The sequence below is a fragment of the Paroedura picta genome, chromosome 6, assembly GCF_049243985.1.
Source record: "Paroedura picta isolate Pp20150507F chromosome 6, Ppicta_v3.0, whole genome shotgun sequence".
NCBI lineage: Eukaryota > Metazoa > Chordata > Lepidosauria > Squamata > Gekkonidae > Paroedura > Paroedura picta.
Genome location: NC_135374.1, coordinates 93565431 through 93577723, shown reverse-complemented (window position 1 = coordinate 93577723; position 12293 = coordinate 93565431). Strand labels below are relative to the sequence as shown.

The window sequence follows — 12293 nt, the reverse complement described above, 5'->3', positions numbered from 1 at the left end:
AGCAGTGAGTTTGATGGTGGAATGGGCATCTGAACCTGCATCAGGGTTTTCTGACAATTCAGGGAAGGTGATTAAGCCAGGGGTTACAATTAATGCTCAAAGGAGGGAGTTGAGTTGCATCATATGTCCTGTCTCCAAACCTCACATATAAATACCTGTATGTATAGCTTACCCTCATACAAGGTGTAATGATCTTGGCTTCATCCTCTGCTATGCATTCTTTCCACACCTTCCTGCACTAATTACACCCTGATTGGGCTGGTATACTATACATACAACATTGATTTTCCCTATAGGAAGTGGGTAATGTCCAGAACAAACTATCCTGGAAGAATTTTAGGCAGTTCTGTCATTTATTAGGGCTGTATCTGCCTCCAGATGCTTTTTCGATTGCCTAGCAGTCAACTGTTTATCTACCACAGTATAAGACCGTACTAAATGTATACATCACTCGGCAAGAACTAATCCTAGGTTGTCCTGTAACATTTTCAGGAATCAATGTTTTCAGGAGTCTTGTAATGGAGACCATAAACTGAAAAGTGAGTCCCCAGGAGCCTCCTAGGGTGGTAAAACAGAGTCGAATTATTGTCAGTAACAAGGCTGCAGACTCAGGGCCTCATAGGGAGACAGCATGTGGAGGAGAAAAAACACAACAACCCTTTGTGGAAGGAACCTGGCCACAACTTTATTGATTTCAAATCAAGGAGCAGATCCCAGGATAAGGAGACCCACCCGCCACCCAGTGAGACCAAACTTCCCAGTCTGCCTGCCGGGAAGCAAAGCTGTTGAGTGGCAAGAATTGTGGTTACCATGTGGATGAGTACTGCTGAATCATTCCCCTTGTTGCCGGGTGTCTCTCTGTGTGTGGAACTCACAAACAGCCCACAAACTGGGCACACCGCATAATGACTCAAACCGCAAAGTCTCCTTAAAAGAAACCCAAAAGGGGGAATTGGGCAAACCACCCAAGTTGTGACAAGATACAGCCTTTAAATCTGTAAATATACCAACCCAAAAGAAGGGAGGGAGGGTGGGAGAGCGCAGGAAAAAAAAACAATCTGAATTCTCCCAGGGGTGCTATTTTAAAACTGCTGCCAAGCTCTGCATCGGAGCCTACCTCAAGGGCCCACACTTAGCGGGCCAGCCCACTTGCTGATGTGGGTGGCCAGCTATTAGGCTAGCCTCCAGCCACTGCCTTCCAAATGCCTGTGGCCAGAAGCAACCCTTGCCCCTCTCTCGCTCTTCATGGCCGGTGTTTATGGCCATAAGCCTCTGGATGGTTCTCTTTGAGCTGGAGAGAACTGCCGATGGTGAGAAAGAATTCATACTGATCCCCTAGAGACAACTCAACTGTATTGGCCTGTCTGTGTCTGCCTTCTAAATACTTCGTATTGTTTGGAAACTAGGGTCTGAGAAACACACCTTAGTGGATGAAAAGACAAACAAATGAATTACACTCCAATTTTCCATTAACATAGAAGACAGATGATCGTGACCTGCGTCTCACCGTCTCTTATTGGCTTCCATTCGGTTGAGGATTTCCATGAGTGGAAGGTAGGGGAGATGTTTGCCTGTTTCCTTTCCTACTACATGACTCCAGCTCCCTCCAATCTTTATGTGGGCCTCCCTTATCCCCCCCGAACTTCATTTCAAGGGGTATTTGGGGGTGCAGTGGGGATTGGGAGGCGAGAGAGTGGACAGAAATTTCTACTTTTGAAAATGCTCGCTGGGATTGAAACTATTGTCCACAGTGCTGCCGTAGTTTGCTGCAGGTTCATGGTGGACATATCCAAAGCTCCGACTATCCTTTAGGTAGCTTCACCGATCTCTTAGGTCAAATTCTTGTAACGCCGAGAGGGATGATTTGCAGTGGGGAAAAACACAAGTGCTGAATTTTCCCTCCGCCTGGAATCCCCCCTCCCAAACCATTCATCCCTAGATATTTTACTCCCACTGGTGGTAGTTTTCATTGTCGGAACTCTACTAGGAGAAAAACAACTAGAGAGAAACAATTCTGAAATTTTGAAATGAAAACCAAAACACCCTGCCTTCCTCCTGCTTAGAATACGCAAATGGTTCTTGTTTTTCCAGGAATTCTTATCCGCCAGGTACTCTGTAGAGGAGACCTATTATATTTTTAGGGTATGTCTCTGAGCAGCTTAGTCCCGAAGAACATTTTTATCTGTCCGAGTGGATTGTGGATAACCAAAAGTTACAAGAGGGTTCAAAAACCCACGCTTGGATATCGTCATGATTTAATTGGAAAATACAGAGGGCCATTTCGCACGGCTTCAAAGTAGCAGGATGGTTGCCAATTGGAAACGCTACAAATTTGCCATAACCCACGACGTCGTACACAATCTGCAACAGTCCTGCAACCGACCCGCAAAAAGCGCTTCGTTGTAGCGCTTCTAGGGGAATCCAGAAAAGTGGATTCACCCTCCGGATAGCGATACACTCCTGCAACCAATCTGCAACAGTAGCGCCACAGACTTGTGCGTTACCATTGTTGCGGTTTCTTCAAAGTCCCTCCTCCCGAGCCTTTCCTCCTAACTTCCGGCGAACTGTCCGCCATTTTTTTTCTCCGAGCGAGCGGGGATCTACGAGGCAACGAGACAGCGACTGGCTTTCAAGCACGATCACTTTCTGAAATTCTGCCCGGACACCACAATAGTTTTTCAAAAGCACAGTGGCACACACCGTCACGTTCCAAACATTTGCCCAAAGCTTAAAACCCCGTCTACCTTAGGCCAGTACTAGCGGAGTCAACGTACGGGGATCATTTTTAAAAACTTTCCTCTGAGCGTGCCAACGAACGTTCGCCGCTCGCAGTCTCCTGTTTAGATTACTGGGGTTCAATAGATATGATTCGAGGTGATTTCATGAGGGGCGGTTTATGTGTAGTGGGTCTTTGTGTGGTTCCGGGTGCGTGGTTGTGCTTGGGTGCGGACAACCCCTTCCATCGGCGGCTAGACCTCCGGCAAGTGGAGTCGCCGTCCGCCGTTCATTTAAAAAAACCTTCCGCTGAGCGTGCCAACGAACGTTCGCCAGTTACATGTCATTGATTTATGCTTTGGTTGGTGAATATTATTGGGGAACTGTCGCGTACCACTGCAATTGCTCTCGGTTTTACACTGGCATGCGTTTTTGTAATGGCGGACATCTCACTAAAATGGCTCCCGCTGCATGTTCAAACTGCTCTTCCCGCGTGTGGACGAATCAGCGCATGCGAGAAGTCAAACAAAAGGCGGTAATCTGGCCATTAGGAGCAGATCCTGTTCCCGCGCGAGGAGTTTTGAACGTGACATGTGACCTAATGTGGCCAATGCGCGTGTCCCCTACTGCCCTCTACCAATCAGGAGCCGGCTAGTCCCTTTGTCTTTGTGTGCGGGAAGGTATATGATCCGTTGCACCCTGCACCTCGCACCACCATTTTGCTCAGCTACTAGCGAAAGCACCATGGAATCCTCTTCGCAAGCCTTGTCCGTCCCTGCAACCGGCCGTGGCCCAACTTGGAGGGACGCGGAGATCAGGGACCTGATCGCGATTTTCTCGGAAGAGAAAATCCAGGACGCCTTCCAGTCCTCTCACAGGAATAGGGAGGTCTTCGAGCAAGTGGCCATAAAGATGCGTGCCCTGGGCCACAACAGGACCGGCCTTGAATGCCGGTCGAAAACCAAAACGATGCGGGCGGAGTACATGAGAGCCGTGAACCATAACAAGGGTTCCGGCAACGAAAAGGTGACCTGCCCCTACTTCGAGGAGCAGCGCCAGCTGTACGGAGACGGGGAAGGAGCCGGCAGGCCGAAGCGCGTCGGGAGGAGCCTTAAGGTGGTTCGGAAGCCGGCTGCCCCGGTCGAGGAACCACCCGCTGAGGAGGATCCCGGCGAGGGCACCTCGTCCAGCTTTCGGCCTCCACCCCCCGTCCAGCAACGACCAGCGGAATTGGTAACGGTGGACCTGATGGCCATCGCTCCTGGGGAGCCAGAGGAGGTTCCTGAGCAAACGCCCCTTGCCTCCGGTAAGTAATTTTCTTTTTATTTTATATTTTATTTTTTTTATATTTTATATTGAGCAAATGTGTGTTCTGACGTTTGGGAATCGTTTTCTCGTGTGTTCGTTGCAACGCATAATATGATAGGATGTTTGTGGATTGCTTTGGGTGGCTTTTTAAAACGGTTGTGTTTAACCAACAACCCAAACAGTTTTGCAGCATGCCTCAGCCATAGGCCTTCTGCAGCGCTCTAGCCACTACTTTGGGACCTTGATGTGTGGTTCAGGTTGTATGCTTGCTCCTTTTTCACTATTGTATGCCTTGTGTTCGTTGCAACGCATGCTATGCTTGGATGTTTGTGGATTGCTTTGGGTGGCTTTTTAAAACTGTTGTGTTTAAACAACAACCCAAACAGTTTTGCTGCATGCCTCAGCCATAGGCCTTCTGCAGTGCTCTAGCCACTACTTTGGGAGCTTGCTGTGTGGTTCAGGTTGTATGCTTGCTCCTTTTTCACTATTTTCTGCTCTTTTCCACAGAGACACAGATGTCTGGGACGGTGGTCCTCGAGTCCCCTGCAGCAGTAGCAGAGGACAGTGATTCTGGGGCGTCCACAAATGTTGGTAAGTATCAGTTGCAATAAGGGGGGGGGGGTTTAACTGCTTTGTGCTTTTCTGTTTGTGCAGGGCAGCAGCACTGCCAAGAGACAGAAGAGAGTCCCTCAACGTTGCTGCTTTAGGGTTTGAAGCTTGCTTTGCCACACTTTGGTCCTAAATCATGTTCTTTTTTCCCTTTTTTCAGATTTCATACCCGGGACACAGGAGGAGGAGGAGCGTGGGGTGGCTGGACCTCCTGCCGTGCGCAGGCGTATACAGATACAAGATGGTGAGCGTGCATGAACTGTTCCTTTCGAGCCATGGCTGCAGGGCAATGTCTGTGTGCAATAACTGTGTGCTTCCTTTTCATTTTTGTGCTCCCCTGGCATTGTTCTGAGTCTTGGTTTAACAATATGTAACCAAGAAAGGCCACCATGGGCAAACAAACAATAACCATGTGCTCCCCTGGCATTGTTCTGAGTCTTGGTTTAACAATATGTAACCAAGAAAGGCCACCATGTGCACCAGGGTGGGTTTTGACTGTCTCGTTGTTACTAACAGTTCTGTTTCTCTTTTTTTGCCAACAGAGGTCCTTTCAGAAGACGACGAGCCAGCTGGCTCACCACCCAGGGGTGCTCTCCCGGCTGAGGAGAGGCTGGCCAGGGAACGCGGCAGGCTGCGGCGCGTTTCCGTCCTGACTAGTGTGGGAGAAAGGATCCTGGAGCACTGCCAGGAGGAGTCCAGGCGTGCCGCTGCTGCAGACCAGGCGATGCTCTCCCTCGTGGCCCAGGAGGGCAAAAAATTCCGTGCCATCCTTAGAGACTCGAACAACTCACTACGCGAAAGCGTGGAGGAGGTTCGAATGATAAGGAGGCTGATGGAGAGGGCGGTCGCGGTTATGGAGGCGGCCACCCCTCCTCAGATTACAGTGCACGTCCCCCCCCCCACCCACACCCCCCCCACCACCTCCAGCACCCCCCCCCTCTCAGAATGCCGCGACCCAAACGAGAAGGAGGACTGTTCTGGGGAAGAGAGTCGTTAAACCCGCGGACAAGTTCTCCCCCTCCTAGTTTGGGCCAGTTTGTCTGGTTATCTGTGTTTGCTGTTGTCTGTTCTATAAAGTTTATGTTTTTGACTCTGTCTCTGTGTACCCTCTCTAGTGATTGTGCCTATTCTGGCACCGTTGTGTGGGTTGGAGGTTGGAGGGTGTTTTAAAGGTTAAAGGTGTTTTAGGAGTTTGGGGTGAAAGGTGTGCAAGGAGTCACACAGGAGTCTTTTTCAGGAAATTTAAAATAACATTTTATTTTCAGAAACAGTTCAACAGGGGAAAAAAACAAGGGAATGTAACTTGGACCCCCTCACCACCCCCCCCACCCTCCAAGAAAGCCAACTGTGTTTTAACAAATTCAAATATTTAACAGGGATAGAAAAATGGGCAAAGTAACTGGGAACCCCCCCAACACCCCCCACCCCAAAACACAAAAAGAAAACAAAACTTAGGTCCCACCGCTCCCCTCCCCAGCCCCTTCCATCTCCCTCACTCTCCTGCACAACCGTCCCATGGTCCCCCTAACTTTGCGACGGAAGAGGTCTTCGTCCTCCTTCTTCTTAACTGTGTGGGGAGGGAGAAAAAGTACACATTAGTGCCACACATATTTTCCAATTTTTTTAGTTTACATGCATACACTTTTTGGTGGCCTTAGCCACAGTGTGAGAAGAGTTGGGCAGTGGGGAACATAACCTACGTTCTTCCGCCTCCCTCTGCTGCCTTTGCTGCTCTAACTCCCCTTTCAGGTCTGCCACTTCAGCCTCTAAGGCAGTCACCCTGGCCTCCATGGCACGCATCCTTGCCTCCATAGTTTCTGCTATAGAAATCAAACAAAGAATTTAATAACACTTCAAATGGAAGCATCACAGCAGGCTCCCATATTGCTCCATGGGGGTACACACACATGGGTCTCCCGCACAGACATAAAACTCTCACCTGCAGCCTGTCCTGAGGTGGAAGGTCCCTCTTCCTCCCCCTCCTCACGCTCAGGTGCTTTTGCCATCTTGGATGGTGATTGTGTGGCTGGGCAAAGAAAAAGAGAAATCATAATTAAAAGCACACAAACCAGAGATGAAACACAGCTGGTAGACACACCACAGTTAGAGTCAAAGCGCATAACCAAAGTGGTTCTACACAGTACTGGCGGGCTAAGTCAGAGGGGGTTGACAGCATCTAAATACTTTCTCGAATTTCATTGGGGACAGTAGGGGAAAGAGGCAGCTAGTCATGCCATGCATGTTTAAGGGCAAAACACAACGAGGGCAGCACTCACCCATATGCCTCCTCATTTCCAGGGGGGGCTTCCCAGCCTTCTCCCATATTTTCACCATCTGGTCGTGGAAGACCGTCCTCCCGCTTGGCTGCGGGACCCCCCCCCCCCACTGTTCCAGACTGTTGAGGAAGTCCAGCTTCACCCTCTTAAATTTTGTCCGGACCTGCTCCCAGGTCCGGACATAGCCCCTCTCCCTCAGCTTTGATGCCAACACCAGGTAAGCACCCTTGGTGTGGCAGTGGGTGCTGGCCATAAGGCGGCCAACACTTTTCGATTGGAGCACCAGCTCCAGAAGTGCCTCAGCTTCGGCGCGCTGCCAGAAGGAGCCCTTCCGTGGCTTCGGCATCTTCGGAATGACGGTTAGGGAACGAACGTACGTTGCTCCGATCGACCACCCCTATTTTAAATGTATCAAAGCTGCCCACCAATAAAATTATTCCTTGGAACATAAGTGGATTGATCCTCCGGTTTGACAGGGGTCGCCAATACTTCCTGGCTACCCGCCTCCCCGAACTTTCCCCGTTCAGCGCTTCCGTATTGTGTGTGTCAATTTCAGTGGGGAGTTAGCATTTAGGGCTGTCAAAGTGCTTTTGGACCAGAGAATCCCCGTTTTTTTGCTGGCAAAGTACGCAAACCGCACAAGACAAGGTTAAACAAAGAACACAAAACTTTATTCAACAACAGAGTGGGAAAAACAATTAAACACGCCTCCTGTTTCTGTAGATGTGGGTGGCTATGGCGTCCCGAACCTTGCACCCCTCAGCATAGATCCTTTTTCTCCTTGCTTCAGGGATGTCTTGAGTGTCCTCAAGGACTACAGGATCAGGTTCATCCACAGGGAAGGGGCTGTTATGTCCCTTGTCCTCGCATATGTTGTGCAAAATGACACACACGATGATCAGCGGAGTCACATTGTCTATATGCACATGGAGTCGGGACATCAGGCAACGGAACCGGGACTTCAGACGTCCAAAGGCACGCTCCACTACATTCCTTGCCCGGGAGTGACTGAGGTTGTAGTGGCTCTGCACGTCTGTCCTTGGCCGCTTGTAGGGAGTCATGAGCCAGCGTCGTAATGGGTAGGCTCCGTCACCGAGCACCAACGCCGGCACACGCACACCCTCAATGGTGGCGGTGGGGTTTCCTGGAACAAAGACCCCTTCGTCCATGGCTTTCCTGAGGTTCGATTCCCTGAAAACAAGGGCATCATGCCTCCTGCCACTCCACCCCACCTCGGCATCGATAAACCGGCCGGAGAAGTCCACAGTTCCTTGCAGGAGAACAGAACAAAAGTCCTTCCTGTTACCGTACTCCTTTATGCTTCCCCCGGGGGCACGGATAGGGATGTGGCTTCCATCGACGGCCGCAAAACAATGCGGGAATCCAAGCCTGGCAAACCCGTCCATACTCTGGAATAAGGGAAAGAAAAGAATATAAGCCATGGCTTGTCAGCGTGGGGTGTATCGCGTCTTCGTTGCTGACCTGTCAAACAAGAAAAAAAATTTAAAGGGCAAAGGGGATCGAATGACACTCACCGCTCCAAGCCGGTCTCTGAGGCACACGACTTTGCTGAACAATTCCGCCTCCATGGCGAGGCAGAACTCCTTAAGGATATCGCCAACCGTAGTGACTCCGAGTCCGAATTGCTGGGCTACTGTCCGGAAGTACTGAGGGGTGGCCAAGTACCACAATGCGACCGCCACCCTTTTTTCCACTGGCACGGGGCGCCGCATGCCAGTGACTTGCCTCTCCATGCGTCCACGTAGAGCCTCCACGAGTTCAAAAAATGTCCCCCTAGACATTCTAAAGTTGGCAATCCAGTGGTCATCATCCCAGCGAGCCCACACAAAATTTTCCCACCAGTCAGAGGATCTTTCGTCCGCCCAGAAACGGGGGGGGAACCGGACCTCTGCCAGAGCTTGCCAGTGCCTCTTTGCCGCCATGGTTGCCCGTAGAGAACGTCTTGTGCTGCTGGTCATCGCTCTGGCAATACGTTCTCGGTATTCCTCTGAAGCAGCCCTCCTATGCTGCACAGTGGTGCGGATACGCTGGACCACCGCAATCATCTGAGCCAACAATTGAACAATAATCCTCTCCATTTCAACGTTAACCTGTGATGCGGGCAGTAGGCTACGCAAACAAAGAGAGGCCGACCGCGTGTCTGCCCAGGTGCATATAAGCAGGTAACCTGTGGGCGTGTACTGTGGGCGGGGATTAACCTATCAAACATATCAATGCATCAACCTCTGGTTCATAGAAAACAATAGAAAACACGTTCCAAGGGCGCCAATGATTTGACGATAACGCGTTGCTACGGGTTTTCCAGGGTTTTTTTTTAAAAAAAAGGGAACCCCGACAAGTCCGGCTTTAGGGTCGAGGTCAAAGGTGTGCCCGCAGTTTGATTGACGGGCACGGGAGGCCAGAAGCGCTAAAAAGGGACCTCCTTTGTAGCGAAAAGACGGAGAACCGGAAGCCTGTGGGTTACGAAAGTGACGAGAAGTGAAAGTGCTAAATTCCGCAAAAACCGCAGCTGTGCGTTACGGGCACAGCTAGTTACATTTCGCTAGTTGAAGTAGCGATTTCGCTAACAGCAACCAAATAGCAACTTTGAGCTCTGTGCGAAATGGCCCAGAGAATGTTTAAAGCATCATTTCTTTGGGTTGCTTTTATGCCTCCTAATATCTATAGGTGTGTTGTCACCACAGAAGAAACTCTTCTTTTTAACACAGTGGCAAATACATTTAGATCTGTGGGGGTGAAGGCAGAGGCCATCTTAAAGCAGCTGGTAAGTAGAGAGGGGTATGAGCCAGCCCATGGATCTTTGCACACTCATGAAATGGAATAGTTTGTGGGTTGTGAACTGAGCTAGTGTGGCCATGTTCCTGACGACTGTGCTCAACCACATACGGGTCTTACCCCTCTGTGCATGTTCACAGGCTTTTGGGAGGGGGGGGCGAAGTATCTTCACTTGGCACATGAGCTTGAGTGTGTGAAGTGTGCGGAATCTCCCTTCTGGCATAGACAGGATTTGGGAGAGTTGTCTTTTGGTTTCCATGGCTACTCCAATGATTATCCGTTTAACTTGATTGGCATCCTTGTAAACCAAGATTAGCACTTGGTGGGAGTGGGCCAAAGAGAGAGGGAGACACTCATTTGGAGGGAGATAATTTTGCAGGATAGGTGGACGGTTTAGAGCAGGGGTAGTCAAACTGCGGCCCTCCAGATGTCCATGGACTACTATTCCCACAAACCTCTGCCAGCATGGCAGGGGCTCGTGGGAATTGTAGTCCATGGACATCTGGAGGGCCGCAGTTTGACTACCCCTGGTTTAGAGAGAAGGAGCCAATTCAGCATTATCTGTGGGTCTTCAGCTGTTCATTTCTGGCTGGAATTCAAATCCCCCCCCCCACACACACACAGAAGAGGCTGATTGCCTGTCAAATGGAGTGTAGCCTTTTATTTTTTCTCTTTGAAGAGGTATGTATTGTTCTTTCTGGGAGCAGTGGGTGGATTTCCTGTAAGCATTTTATGAATTAACTCTCCTAATTTTCTTTCTGGAAGGGGGAGGGAGTGAAGGGATCACAAATAAATGCTGATTTTCTACTTTATTTTTGTACGAAGTGCTTTTGGGAGGGTGTGGGTAAAAGTCAGATCTTTGTTGTTGTTGTTGTTAGGTGCAGTGTTGTTACCGACCCATCGCAACCCCATGGACAATGATCCTCCAGGCCTTCCTGTCCTCTACCATTCCCCGGAGTCCATTTAAGTTTGCACCTACTGCTTCAGTGACTCCATCCAGCCACCTCATTCTCTGTCGTCCCCTTCTTCTTTTGCCCTCCATCGCTCCCAGCATTAGGCTCTTCTCCAGGGAGTCCTTCCTTCTCATGAGGTGGCCAAAGTATTTGAGTTTCATCTTCAGGATCTGGCCTTCTAAAGAGCAGTCAGGGTTGATCTCCTCTAGGACTGACCGGTTTGTTCGCCTTGCAGTCCAAGGGACTCGCAAGAGTCTTCTCCAGCACCAGAGTTCAAAAGCCTCAATTCTTTGATGCTCGGCCTTCCTTATGGTCCAACTTTCGCAGCCATACATTGCATCTGGGAATACCATAGCCTTGACTAAACGCACTTTTGTTGGTAGGGTGATGTCTCTGCTTTTTAGGATGCTGTCTAGATTCGCCATAGCTTTCCTCCCCAGGAGCAAGCGTCTTTTAATTTCTTTGTTGCAGTCCCCATCTGCAGTGATCTTGATGATTTCAAATGGATCCTCATGAATTCATATGATTTTTTTAGACTGAAGTGAAATAAAAACCACCTTCATTCTGTAGAACGTGTCTTAGGCTATAGGCAGCACCACAAAACATCATGCCTCCACAGCATCATGGTGCCACAGTGGGGCAAAAGCTTGGTTAAAATACACAGATCCTCATGAATCCTAATGATTTTTGCACCGGGCCACCCCAAACTCACCAGAAGATCACTTGTTCTATCAATAGCCGCAGCATACACTTCAAAAATCACAGAGCCACAGCACCACAGAAATCTCCAAATGCACATCTCTGTGGCTCTGCCATGGTGCTAAGATTTGATCTATGGTATCCTCATGGATCCTCAGAACCTCTGTGTCACATCACCCAAAACACAACGCCACGTAGTTTTCTTTGCCTCATATTTCAACACGAGAAGCATGGATCCACTGCTTGTGCTGTTGCCATGGTGGAAATCCATGGTTTCAAAGCATGGATCCTAAGGATTTTTGTATTGGTTCAGCCAAGATGAGCAATCATAATCTCCATACCAATAGAAGACAACACAGAAATCATGAATCCACTGCTTCTTGGTGTCACCACATCCCGTATACTAACTTTATTCAATTTCCTTTGGAGGACATCCATTGCACAGTCCTCCTTCCTTTCTATCTTCATGCTCAAGGTAGAGTGTCGGGACAGGAGAGTGGAGCTGTAGGCTGCAATGAGAAAGTTGTCCACAAACATCCATGAATGATGGTTTGCGACCTGTTACTGGAGATGCCACATGGAGGGGTGGTGGGATAGTGTTAGGGTTGAGCTGTGGCTGCCCCTTCCCAAAGGAGGGAGAGGCCAAAAACATACCCAGCCACTCCTTGGTGCCTGGAGACAGTCAGACATCCCTGCCTTTGCTTGGCTACCTGGCTGCCATGCATGCCCCACACTTTATTGCACCAATCCTGGGGAGAGGGGGGCTGCTGTGTCCTTCGCACGATGGATCTGGAGGGCGTGCCTGCAGAGCGGGGGTTGACCAGGAAAGTCCACAAGCTTGGAGGAGCCAGGTTGTGCTGCACCCCATCTAAGCCCCTCCAAGTGTGTAGATCATCACGGCCGTATGTATGGGTACCACTTGGTCCCCATGGGGGCT

At 49.8% G+C, this 12293-nt stretch overlaps 2 long non-coding RNA genes across 2 annotated transcripts in view; both read left to right on the top strand.

The window, feature by feature from the left end:
- LOC143840331 (uncharacterized) overlaps positions 1-12293 on the top strand; it is a 509677-nt gene that overhangs the window by 26032 nt on the left and 471352 nt on the right. The window lies entirely within an intron of this gene.
- Positions 4542-5272, top strand: LOC143840730 (uncharacterized). The gene is made up of 3 exons (XR_013232355.1): positions 4542-4614; positions 4793-4876; positions 5175-5272. It is a non-coding gene; the product is annotated as an uncharacterized LOC143840730 (long non-coding RNA).